Below are 12,751 nucleotides of genomic sequence, written 5' to 3' on the forward strand. Positions count from 1 at the left end.
TTGGCCCACCTGGTCTCTACCTTCTCCTCTAACTTTCAGTGTTATGCGGATGACACTCAGCTTTCCTTCAGGCTTCTCTCCTCTCTCACTCATTCCTGACTGTTTGATCCACGATTCAGGATTGGTGCGCCACCAACAATCTCTGCCTTAAGACATTGATCCTTCTCATTGTGACCCCTGCCCCTGCTTTCCCTCTCTCACTCTGGCCACCCACCTTGGGCCCTCTTCCCACCTTCCTGCGAGGCAGAAAACCTTGCTGTCATCTTTGACTCCACTCTCTCTTTCTCTCCTCACATCTCGGACGCCCCCAAGAAGTCCAACTACCAGCTGCTCCTCCTCAAAGGTACTGTTGTCTTTCTCACTTTCCTCGGGAAGCTCACTGTCTCCAGAGCACTGTTTCTCTCTAGTCTGGACTACTGCAACAGCCTCTTTCTCAAGCTGCCTTCCTCTACTCGCCCCCCTGTTGCAACTAATCCAGAACAGACATGCAAGACTTATCCTTGGCCTCAAACTCAGGGATCATATCTTTCCAGCCCTGAAATCTCTCCACTGGTTCCTGGTTGCTGCAAGGATCAAGTTCAAGACTGTTTGCATTGTCCACACATTTTCTGGGGTCGGGCCCCCACTACATCCAACGCTCTCTTCCAAAATACCTTCCTTCTCGAGCCCTTCCCCAAGCTACCTCCAACTCTATAAGGGTTAGATGCTTCTCCAGGCAGAGAGTGGGGGGTAGATCTCTCTCCTTTGCAGGTGCCTCACTCTGGAATGGCCACCCTGCCCCTCTCAAACTTGAACGGACCACCTGAAGTTCCAGAAGCAGCTCAAAACTTTCCTCATCTCCTCTGCTTTTTCTCTCTCCCTCCCTTGCTGACCTACCTGTCTGCTGTACCGACTGGTTGCTTGGCTACCCCAGAGACTCACTGAGTCCAGGCTCTTTCTTGATCAGTCACCCTTGCACTGCCTCCGGGCCTACCACGCACTTAAGGGCTGCAACTGTAACTCTCCTTGTTCTCCTTGCACTACCCAGTGCCACGCTGCCCTGCCTGCACTTACTCAGAGCATTACTGCCCTGTTTCCCCTCCCCTCTTCCTTGCATTTCCTCCTCCCATTCCCCTTGCATTTCTCGTTCTCACACTTGCACGATCTGAATGACACAAGGCCTAGTAAGATTGTTTGTCTTGTCCTCCCTCTATCTTCCCTTCCTTGTCTTGTCGCGCCTAGAAACACGTGTGTACAAGCATGTTATAAATTACTTATATCATATCATTTTATCACAGATGCCCCCAAAAATATACAATGCCACAGTAAGAAACAGCTAGAATGGCAGCACCCAAATGCCAGTCTAGCCAGGTAATTACACTTAGCAGGACTACTTTATCAGAAATGTGCAGTTAAAAAAAGTCATACCAAACTTAGGAATGGCTAGACTAGCTGCACCAAAATGTCACTTTAGCCACCAATACCACATATCATGCTTGCTTAGCCTGGACATCGACAAACATTATGGTTTATCGCTCAATTCCGACCACCACACATCCCCTCTCCCTCCCACCCCGTGCCCCAACCTCAAAAAGAATTACCTTCATGTCCCTCTTCCTTGTCCCAGAGCTTATGTAGCAGTCTCCTTGCTTTATAGGTAAGTACTGGGATGAGGAAGAGTGGGACTAGGAGTAATGAAGATTACAGGTAGCTAAGTCAGGCATTACCTCCATGTAAAACTAACACATCCAAGCACTTGTGTATGAGGCAAGAGTGCCTCATACACAAATATTGCCTCATACACAAGTCTCGGGACGAGGAAGAAAATGGCTAAGAGTAATGACTATTATCAATAAGTAATCAATATTATCAATAAGTAATCAAGGCATTCAACACAAGTAGAGGCGTAACACCATTGAGTTGAAATTTTGAGCTATGTTTACTCAATCTGGCTGAGCAGTTGCCGGACAGAACATGACACAGATGTTAAGTGCGTTAACAAGCGCCCAGCAATTACTAACCCAGCAATTACTAATGGTAAGCATTTCACTGTTAGTACCTGTTAGTACCTGCATTCAAATGCCACATTCTTTTGGCAATTGAAATTGTGAATTGGGTTTATTACGTGCATGCCAGGGGAGTGATTGGAAGGGTAGAGAGGGAACAGGAGACCGCTCATTCTCACATCAGTCCATTTGTGGGTGCTTTCAGACTTAAAGGAGAGAGTTAACCACTTGTAAAATTGAAGCTGCACTAGAATAGTCTCATTAAAATGTGTAAAGAAGTTAGATGCTCCCACACAAATAAGTTTGCCCCTTCCCCGCCACCCGTGAAGTTAGTGCCTCTCCCAACATTTGAAGGATTATTCCCCCAGAAAATGTAGGTTTTGTTGTGCCCCTGAATACAAGCACAAAGACCATTCACCATATACACACATGCGCACCCAGCCATCCATACATTTAAGTGTGCTTCCTTTCACCATCCAGGCACACTCAATCAGCCATCCACACATTTAAGTGTGCACCCGTTCACCCTAGAGGCACACACACCCAGGCACCCACCCATAAATTTAAGTGTGCACCATTTTACCGGACACTCACACAGGCAGCCACCTATGCATTTAAGTGTGCACCCTTTAACCATGCAGGCACACCCAGGCAGCCACCCATACATATAAGTGTGCACCCATTCACCTTACATGCACACACAAACACACCCTGCCACCCATACATTTGTGTGCACCCTTTCACCATACACTCACATAGGCAGTCACCTACACATAAGTGTACACCCTTCACCATACACTCACACACAAACACATCATGGGGTTGAGTGGAGCCCTATTACTTGAAAAAGAAATTGTTTCTTTTTGAAGTGACTCTGACTTCATAAAGAAATTATTTCCGTTAAGGACTAAACCATAACGGAAATAATGTATTTATGAAGGCAGAGTGACTTCAAAAATAAACTGTTTCTTTTTGATGTCATAGGGCTCCCCCACCACATGACATGGAGGCCTCAAGCCTGGGGTTTTCCATGTCATGTGGTTGGGGAGCCCTCGGACTTCAAAAAGAAAGTTTCTTTTTGTAGTCACTCTGCCACCATAAAGAAATTATTTCTGTTACATAAATAATGTCTTTATGAATGCTGAGTGAAATCAAAAACAAATATTTAAAAAAAAAAATTGATAAAATATTTTTTTTTCCTTTTTTTCTCCAAGTGGGGCCCCCTACCAGGACATGTGCTAGCGGGGGCTGCCGTTACACTAGTTATCCTGTGCCGGTCTTGGGGTGGAGCTTCTTCCTGCTGTTTAGGGCATCCCATCTTGGACCCAGTGGCCCTTGCTGGTGATGGCTCACCTGTCTGCCCAGACCAGGTGAACATCCAGATGCGGGGTCACCTGTGGGCTGAGGCACACCACGACCTCCTGGGGCTAGGGCAGATGTGTCCTCATCACGTCCCTGTCTTCTCCCTTTCCCTTTTGGGGCCTTATCACTCATGGTACAGGCAAATTGGATGCATGCAATGTACAGTAATGTATTGTTCATGGCAGAAAGAGAAAGGGAACAGTCTACGTGACGTAGCTGCATGGTCTCGCAAGCCTTCAATGCACCCCAAAAGCAGAAATATGCGTTACGCAATACACAGAGGCACCCCAATAAAAAATAATGCATACGCGATATCCAGAAAGCTTCTGAATGGAGAACAAAAGCGGTACGCGATATGCAGTGGCACCCCAATAACAAACATTGCATACGTGATACCCCGAAACAAAAGAATGCATCTGCGATACACCGTAGGCCTCATAACAGACAGAAATACATGTGTGTATGCACAGAGGTAATCCCCAAAAAGAAAAAAGTGGTACATGTTACTTGAAGGAAACAGCTTCTGTAGCACTGCCAAATGCGTGTCTGCGAAGCTCGTCCATCTGTGTACCTTCTCGCGCACAACAATTGATGTGCGTCGCACCTTTTAAATATCACTACCATTGCTGTGTACTGTATGCTGCGTAGGCCATGTAGGCATGCTGTGTGCAGCACATAGCATGTAATTTACGCGTTGGGGGCCTTTACTCTATATTCAGCTGCTTCAGATGCGACACTAGGCAACACCCCTTCTCCTGCCTCCAGTGCTAAAACAATTGCCTCCTCTTGCCCTGTACTGCCTCCCACCTTTCCATCTGCTGCTGCCTGCCAAGAGTGAGTGCCTACTGCCCACCTGCACTGCTTTGGAGTGACTTTTGCCCCACCATTGCCTGTGCTCCTGGTTCTGACCTGTCAGGCCCTGTGATCACTTCATCTGCTGTCTTGGACTCCCATATCTCCATTCCACCACAACTGCTCCACAGCTCCTTTCCATGACCTAGTTAGCCCACCCACACCTGCCTCGGGGTTGCAATGTCTGGAACAGATGTGAGTGACCATCACGGATGCCATAAACATGAGGGGGTGGCAGAAAATTGCCAGAAGACCCACTCCAAGAGTCTAGCAGCCCTCAAGGCAGGTGCCACCATGGAGGTGCATCGCGCGTGCTGCTCCAAATTTTCATCAGCCCATATGCAGATCCTGGAGAGGTTCTACCCGCAGCTATATCCCCGGATCTGTGAGTGGCGACAACGTTTGGCTTCTGCTGTTGATTAGCCATGTGGGGCACTGCTCTACAATGTATGTGTGTTATGCAATGGACATGCATTATTGCAGTTACTCCCTTCTGTATGCAGCATATGTGTTTCAGTGATCCACAGCAGCATGCAGCCCCCAGACAATGCTCGCCATGTGTTATGTCATACATCAGTTGATTGGACATGCTCTTGTATGTGCAGTGTTCTTTGTTGGAGACTTGCACCACTCATGCACAAGCTAAGTCACACATGCTTGTACAGTAAGGATGCCAGATTATGATGATATGCCATGTGAGGGGCATAAATGAAGGCCTCATTTTTGTATAGTACATTTCAAAATGTAGCCATCCACACTCAACATCTGGTTGTGACGCATGTGTATGGATGTCAGTGATTGTCATATTGGTGCATTGACCTCTCAGAGATGTTGATGTGATCTGTCATCCCACTGCATGTGAATTCTGAGTTGACGTGTGATCATGCCATGTGTATGTTCTTGGGAAACAGCATACACACATGTACCTCTGCAATTTGTGCATGCATATGTTGCATGCTCAGAGGGCAGGCTGTCAAGGAGGCATGTTGCTTCATGTAATTGTGTGGACATATATCCAAGCAGGTGTTTGCATGGCCATGCCATGCATAGTACAATCATGAGTGTCTTGTGCGATCTAGCATTCAACTGGGTGTCTTGCCACCAATGTGTTCCCAGCAGTACCGCAGTCCATCTATGCTTCCATGCATTCCGCAGTTGGCCAACACACAAACGACTCTCTGACCACCACTGTGCCACTGTGCCATGACTCCTGAGGCAACGCAGCAGGTTACAGTTGGTTCACTTTGGCATTGCTATTGTGTCATGTCATGTTTCTTGCAACGTGTTTGTGGACTGCCATCTATGTGCTGTGTTGACATGTGAATGTATCATGACTGTGACTCATCATTGACACTACACACATGTGGAAGTTTCCATGTGAATTGCACGTGCGTGTGTGTGTGTCTGTTTCTGGTTAACCCAGGTTGACTTGATGTTACTGTAAATGTTGTGTATGCTACACATGCTTTGACACTGTTGACTGATGTCAATGTTCTTTGTCCGCTTTTCCACAGTTGCTGCAGCTGGCGAAGAGGGAGAAAGCAGTTCTGTGGATTGTGGAAGCAGGCACCGGGCCTCCAGACCAAGGCGCAGACCCCAGTCACGCATCTGCGTCACCTCCTCTTCAGAAAGCAATGTGGCTGAAGGATCGCCTGGACCATCGGGCATGGCTGCTGGGGTAAGTCCCAGGAGATGAAGGAGGCAGGGGATACCTCAGCAACAGTGGGACAGGGTGATGTCACACAGGGGCCATCCAGGGGGGAAGACAACCTGGAGTAATCCAGGTTGATGGTGGTGGAGGAGGAGACCATTGAAGGCCATCCCATGGGGTTAGTTAGGGGCGTTGAAGAGGGTGTTTATGCTCCAGCCCTGTCCCATGGGCATGAGGCTGTGCAGGCCACTGTGGAGGTACCAGCAAAAAATCTTGTCCCTGGGCCATCTACTGCAGCAGTGCCCACCTTCGGGGATGCCTCCACCGAGACCAGCATCCCGATGCCAGCTGATGTGTCCGTCCAGGATCATTTGCTGCCCCTGCTGGCTGGTGTCACGAGGCGGACTGCAGTCATTCATGATGATGTACAGGCAACTCGATGTCAGCTTGCATTTCATCACAATGAGCTGTGCCACTTCATGGCCATGCGGGCAACTGAACTGCTTTTGGGTGGGCTCTGTGGGCTGTTCCCTGTAGTGACCCCCTTCTCAACTTCCTTCTCTGTGCACCAGTCATCCCCTGGGGTGCCTTCCAGGCCACATTCCAACATAGCCCCCAGTGTACCAGTCCGAGCACCGCCGCCCCGTCTCGTTGAGCTTCTGTTCCTGCCCAAGGTGGGAGCCCCTACGAAGTTAGATGAGATGGTCACTGTGCCTACTATGGCACTAACACAGGCACAGGTAGTGGATGGTCAGCAGACACCCCAGGGCAGTGCATGTGCCGTACACCCCTGACAACAGTCATCACGTCGGGTGTGTACCTCCATAGCGGGCACTCTGTATGGCAGCAGCCAGTGGCGACCCTGTGAAGGCAGAACGTTATAGAAATTTCCACCCAAGGAGGCATTTGGCACCTTTTAGGCAGGAAGATGATAGGAGGATCATGCAGGCTTCGTCGTCCATGTTTTGGAGGTACCAGAGGCAGCTGGTGGCCAAGAGGCAGCGGGCAAGGGAGGCATAAGTGATGATGGCTAGGGCTGAGGTGGCACTGAGGCAAGTAAGGACGTGGGCTGCCATCCTGGAGGCAACTTGCAGATCAGCAGAGGAGGCAGAGCAGCAGATGGTGGCCCAGCTGCAAGCCATCCAGGCAACAATGGGGGCCTGCCTCAGGGAGGAGGATGTTGCTTGAGACTCAGCCCTTGTTTGAGGCTTTTTCAGAGATCACAGAGGACTAGCCCGCTGCATGTTTATATAGTTCATTAGGATTAGGTTTTATTTTGGACTTTTCTTTATTTTGTTTCCCTGGACTATTTTGACATTCCATCCATTTTATTGTGTAAATGGTTCTTTTTTAATACAGGTTTTGCATCAGTTCATTCCATTGTGTGCAAGTGCCAGACAGTTTAAGGGTGCAATGAATGATTTTCAGATTCCATTCCGTGTGCAGGTACACTACATATTTGGCATTAGTGTGTTGGTGTTGTGAGGCTGGAAGGTGGCTGGATGGGATGTGCCAGTGTTTCTGTACTATGTAAGACACTTGGAATAAACATACCTCCGGCGTGGTGTGTGAGCCTGATAACCCCAATACTTCACTGGCGACAAGGATGCTCTAGCTGCTGCGTAGGGGGCAGTAAGAAGTCAGGACACTACGCTCCAAGAGCCACATCCAAGGGGTGCCAGTTTTCCCTGGATCCAAATCGGTCCAGGGCACTCCAGCAAGCCGGGTGGTGCTGGATCAGAGAGGCACAAGCGTGCAGTGCAGGAGAAGTTGCTGCAGGAGGTCCAGGGCACTCCAGTAGCCGAGTCATGCTTGAGAAGTACGTTTCCTCAAGGCCAGGAAGGAGGGGGCTGCAGTGCCTGGTGGTGGTGATTTAAGCAGAGGTAGCGGTAGTGGTCCATGCACTATGGGGCAGGCGTGTCAGAGCAGCTCGGATCAAGCTCAGCCCTCCAGGAACCAATGGCCGAGTGGTGCTGGTGTCATCTTTAGAGAGTGGAGCAAGTTTCATTTGATTGGTACGTGGCAATCAGACCAGGCACATCGGTCCCAACATCAATGCCCTGGTCGTGTCAGCAAAGAAGTATATTTCTGGTGTCTTTAATTAGTTTTGGACCCATCAAAGCGGTCCTAGTACCGGTGGCCGGGCGGCACTGGCAAGGTGCTGGTGAGGGCGAGCCATTGCAGACTAGCATCCGGGTCCGTTTGCCGTCTGGCCCGGTGGTGCACTATGAGGTATAGCCGTGCGGAGCGTCTGGGAGTGTCGGACATGGGCAAGAGGAGCGCAGGTCTTTGTTGGCCCACAGCTGGTGTAGTAGTGATGATGTCGACGTTCAGAAGTAGCGTGAGCAATGTTCCTCACGCATCACGTGACCACCTTGCATCACATATGGCGGCCAGTATGGCAAAAGGTTTCTATGGGCACCAAGAACTCTATGGAGGACCGTGGAATGCTGTCACCGCGCACGAGACAAGGCTGCCGGCTCATGGGCGTTGGTGCGCATCAGAGGGTGAGTTGTCAAATGTTGACAGTGCCCATTGCTGCCATGGAATTTGGCAACAACTAATGACAGGACAGGAAGACGGTGAGGAAGCAATTGGTGGTGCTCTGGGGGCGACTTCCAATGGGAATGGGGCTGCCCTTATTTTGTACCGCGACAGTGGGGGTGTTTTGGCTTGTTGTGTCCACTATGGTGGACATTAAAATGTTATTAGCAAGATGTTGTCTGGGAAGTGGTCTGTAACTGTCGTTGTGTGTGTGTCTGTGTGTAGTGACCTCTGGATTTGAACATGCATTAGGGGCATGGCCCTGAGTAGTGTTGTTCTCAGCCTTTTCACATACATGTGTGTGTTGATGTTGTGGCCCTGGTTGCCCCCTTAGGCTGTATCACTGGAAGATGTTGGTGTTAACGTTTTTCTTCTCCTTTCTAGGGGGATTCATAGATTTGGGTTGGCTTGATGCATTATGGCTAACTTGTTTTTTTCTTTCCAGGTGGGGTATGTAGACTTGTGGGTGTGGGGTTTGGTGAACACTGTGCACTTCCAAAGGACTTAGACAGGGTTTGTACCTTGTTGGGGGACATTGGACATGTGGGTGTGGGGTTCAAATGGTCTTACACTGTAAACCGTGAGCAAGTCGACTGCAACTTAATATTGAAGTGTGAGTTTCTATTTTGCGGTACGGAAATCTATGTTATGTGTTACGTCTGTTAAAGTCTAGTCATAGACTACGTCTTGTGGCTGTTGGTTACAGTCAGGATAGTTTAGGGTGTGTGTTTTCCAATTGTGTGTGTATCCTTAAAAACTGTGGGTTACTATGGGTTTGACGGAATGCCGGGTGGGTTCCATATTTCGGTATTGCTGCGTTACAGTCAGGTTGGCGGAGGTTTGGGCTGAGACAGTGGTGCTTTTGGCAGAACTGTGGGTTACAGTTGGGGTGTCTACAGATTGCCAGATGGATCTGTAGGGTGGTGGCGTTGGGTACAGTCAAGTAAGTGTGGTAGTTTGTTAAAACCACATTTTGGTCTAGTCTGCCACAGAATACTGGCCGGGTTCTGTGGTGTGTGGTGACTTTTGGTTACAGTCAGGGTGTGTTAGGTGCATAGTGTTAAAACTATTGATTACAGTGTGCAAGCTACTAAGTGCTGGGTGGCTTGTAGCTGGTGACTGTGGGTCTTGTCATGGTGTATTAGGAGTGTAGTTCTTATCTGAGGATTACGGTAAGTTTGGTTGTGGAATGCCGGGTGGTTTCCGTGGCTGGTGTGACTGTTGGGTACAGTCGTGGTGTTATGGGTGTGTAGTGTTTTTTTTCTTTGTGGTGGGATCTAGTCTTCTTTGTGAATTCTGTGGTGGTACCAGTTATTTTTCCTTCGAATATGTGTGAGGGAAGTGATGACTGGTTGCTGTGTAGTTGGTCTTAGGGAGTTTGGTTGTTGTTGGGGATGCGTTCTCTGTTTTGTTGGTGTGGTTTAAGGTTGGGCTGATGAGTAGTTTGTGCTGTGTTGTTGCTCAAGGTTCAGCAGGTTGTGCTTGGGCGTGGCAGGCCTTAGGCTCTGGGGGCAGCCCAGGGTGGAAGGTATTGTTGCACTGGTGGGCATGTTGGTTAGTTAAGTTGCTCATTATGGGTGGTGGTACGCTTGGGTGTGGAAGGCCTGAGGTCTCGAGGGGCAGCTCGAGACAAGTGGCTGTGCATGTTCTTTTTATTTTTAGTCCTCGAAGGTTGTTTGTTGGTCCTGGATTGTTGAGATGTAAATGTTTAATACCCGTTGTTCCAGCAGATCGATGGGTGTTCTTCCCTGATTTTGTATTGGTGGAAACCGGGTGGAGTTTGGTGTTGTCTAGTGTAGCAGGCTGGTACAGTTTATGGCAGAGAGTTCTGCGAAGTGGATTGTGGTGTTGTGTAGTGTAGTAGGTTGGTGCAGTGTAATAGCAGGGAGTGCTGCATAGTGTTATTCCCTGTGGGTTGTGCAGTTTGGATTCTGTTCCATGTGTGTCCATCTACATGTGGTTAGAGGTGTGCTTGGTGCATCTTATTTTCCATGATGGTGGTTTGAGTACTGGCCCGTGCATCCATCAGGATCGGTGGTGCTGTGGTTTCTTATATTATCTGCGTGCTGGCCACACGTTGAATTTTGTGAGGAGCTTCTTGTGTTATTGGGTTGCCTTTGTTTAGGTAGTACGGAGGGAAAGGTGTCATAATGTGAGTTATGGGTCGTGATGTCATGGACAGCAGGGTGTGTGGAATGTGCCTATGTCATAGTGGAGTGTTTAAGTGTGAGTGGCAATGAGATTTGTATGAGTGTCATTTGAGATCTGGAAGCTGGTTGGATGGGATGTGCCAGTGTTTCTGTACTATGTAAGACACTTGGAATAAAATGACCTTGAAACTTACCTGCTGGCTCCGGCGTGGTGTGTGAGCCTGAGAATCCTGTCACTTCACAGTCCTTGTGCCCCTGCTTTCACACACACAGCTCCATGGATATGTTTGGACCGGTAATGTATGTAGTATCACAGGAAGAATTACTATTATAACTGGCTGATTAGAAGAAGTAAACCTGTATCTTTTAATGTGCATGAGTAACTAGGTGAAAATAAATAATTGTTACAAATTTCCATTTTCGAGTTAAAACATTTTTTCCCCACTCTGATTGGGAATTCGAATTACATTTTGACTCCCTAAATAATCATTTTACTCATGACTTTAAAAAATAGGGAGGGCACTATTCTTGCTTCCAAATCTTATCTGGATCACTGGTCAGGCCCATAATATTCGAGTGCTGAGTTACTCACAGAGCTTTTAGAAACGGTTTGCCTTAACTCAGTTGAGCAGGAGGTTGAAGCACATCCACCTAGCTCATTAAGATAGCTCAACTGGTGAGTGCGCCCGCAGCAGAAATATGCAAGCGGCAGGTTCTGGTGTTTGAGATGACGTTTTCATTCTACTGATTTAGGCCATAAAAGTACCATTTAAATGGGAAATAATCACATCTGCTAGGAACTGCCCGAAGATAATTGAGCTTCAAAATGCACTATAAACTAATTTGATTTCATTTGCATGTCCCTTGGTGCCCAATTTCCAGAATATTGTGCGTTGCCATCACATGGGCAACCACATTAGGCTGCATCTGCGAGATGTCATCTCATTGCGAGGTTTGCATTAAAAAAGCTGTAGGAGGCCTGTTTGTTTGTATTAGATGCGCAATGGACTCTGCACATGATGTCATCATCCGATGTTGCATCTCACAAAACATGCACTCAGACAGGTGTGCGCATACCTCCATCAGCTGTGCATGTTTCTTACCCGTCTTCGTCGGATGAAGATGCATAAATGCGGAAAGAACATGCGCATGCGCACAGAAGCATTACATTGATGAGCATGTCCAGAAATACCTGCATAAAATGAATTAGTGCCTCAAAACAGAATAACTGTACCCGCTGCTTCTGACACAGGGTGGAGAGCCTCCGAAAATGTTCCATAAAGGTGGCAAGGAGGGAGGGAAGGTCAGAAGAAAAGGACACAAAGGTGCCAAAAGGTTAAGCCTTCATCACCTTATTGAAGATATAGGAGAATGAACTTTGCAATCTACGTGGATGCCGCATCACCAAAGCAGAGCGTAACACTCAACGATAGCAGGAGGCAACCAATGAAATCAACACCATTAACTTCCCAGTATGTGTAGATGCTGCAGAGCATAACATTCGATAAAAGGAGTCAACCGAAGACATCAACACCATGAACATTCCAATCTGCGTGGATGCTGCATCTCCATAGCAGAGCTTGACACTCAACAGCAAAAGCCGGATAATTACATCAACATCATGACATTTCCAATCTGCTTGGATCCTGCATTTTCATAGCTTAGTGTAGCACTCAATAACAGGCAGTTACCAATGACATCAGCATCATGAACTTTCCAACCTTTATGGATGTTGCATCTCCTTTGCAGAGCGAAACACTTGATGATGGCAGGAGGTGACCAATAACATCAACATCATGCAAGTGTTGTTCTGGTCAGTGAAGAATCTTAAAAACTGGTAGTTGCACAAAGGAGAAGGTAGCTTGTACAGGAGGAGGGCCAAGCTGCTAGCTGCCAGTAGCACTAAGAGAGGATGCAGACTGTAATATCCTAGATGTTGTGGTTGATAGTCTGTGTGAGTGCAGGGGTCTGGTGGAATGCTCAGGTGGAGCTTGGAGTGTTGGGGCACCTGAGTGTTCCAGTGACTGAGGGTTGGGGACTTGGATCTAGGCAGGGAACCAGGGTGGAGGCCTTTAGATCTTCTCTCCTACTTCTTACCTATACTATGTAATTAAGAGACAATAAGGCATGCTCCTGTTTCTACTTACCTAGGTCAGCCTGGTTCCTGTTCCCTGTACATCACTGGCCCAGGGTACATCTTGCAGGAG

At 48.1% G+C, this 12,751-nt stretch overlaps 1 long non-coding RNA gene across 1 annotated transcript in view; it reads right to left on the reverse strand.

The window, feature by feature from the left end:
- LOC138567314 (uncharacterized) overlaps positions 1 to 12,751 on the reverse strand; it is a 308,970-nt gene that overhangs the window by 226,696 nt on the left and 69,523 nt on the right. The window lies entirely within an intron of this gene.

The sequence above is a fragment of the Ambystoma mexicanum genome, chromosome 2p, assembly GCF_040938575.1.
Source record: "Ambystoma mexicanum isolate Mex_15411 chromosome 2p, UKY_AmexF1_1, whole genome shotgun sequence".
NCBI lineage: Eukaryota > Metazoa > Chordata > Amphibia > Caudata > Ambystomatidae > Ambystoma > Ambystoma mexicanum.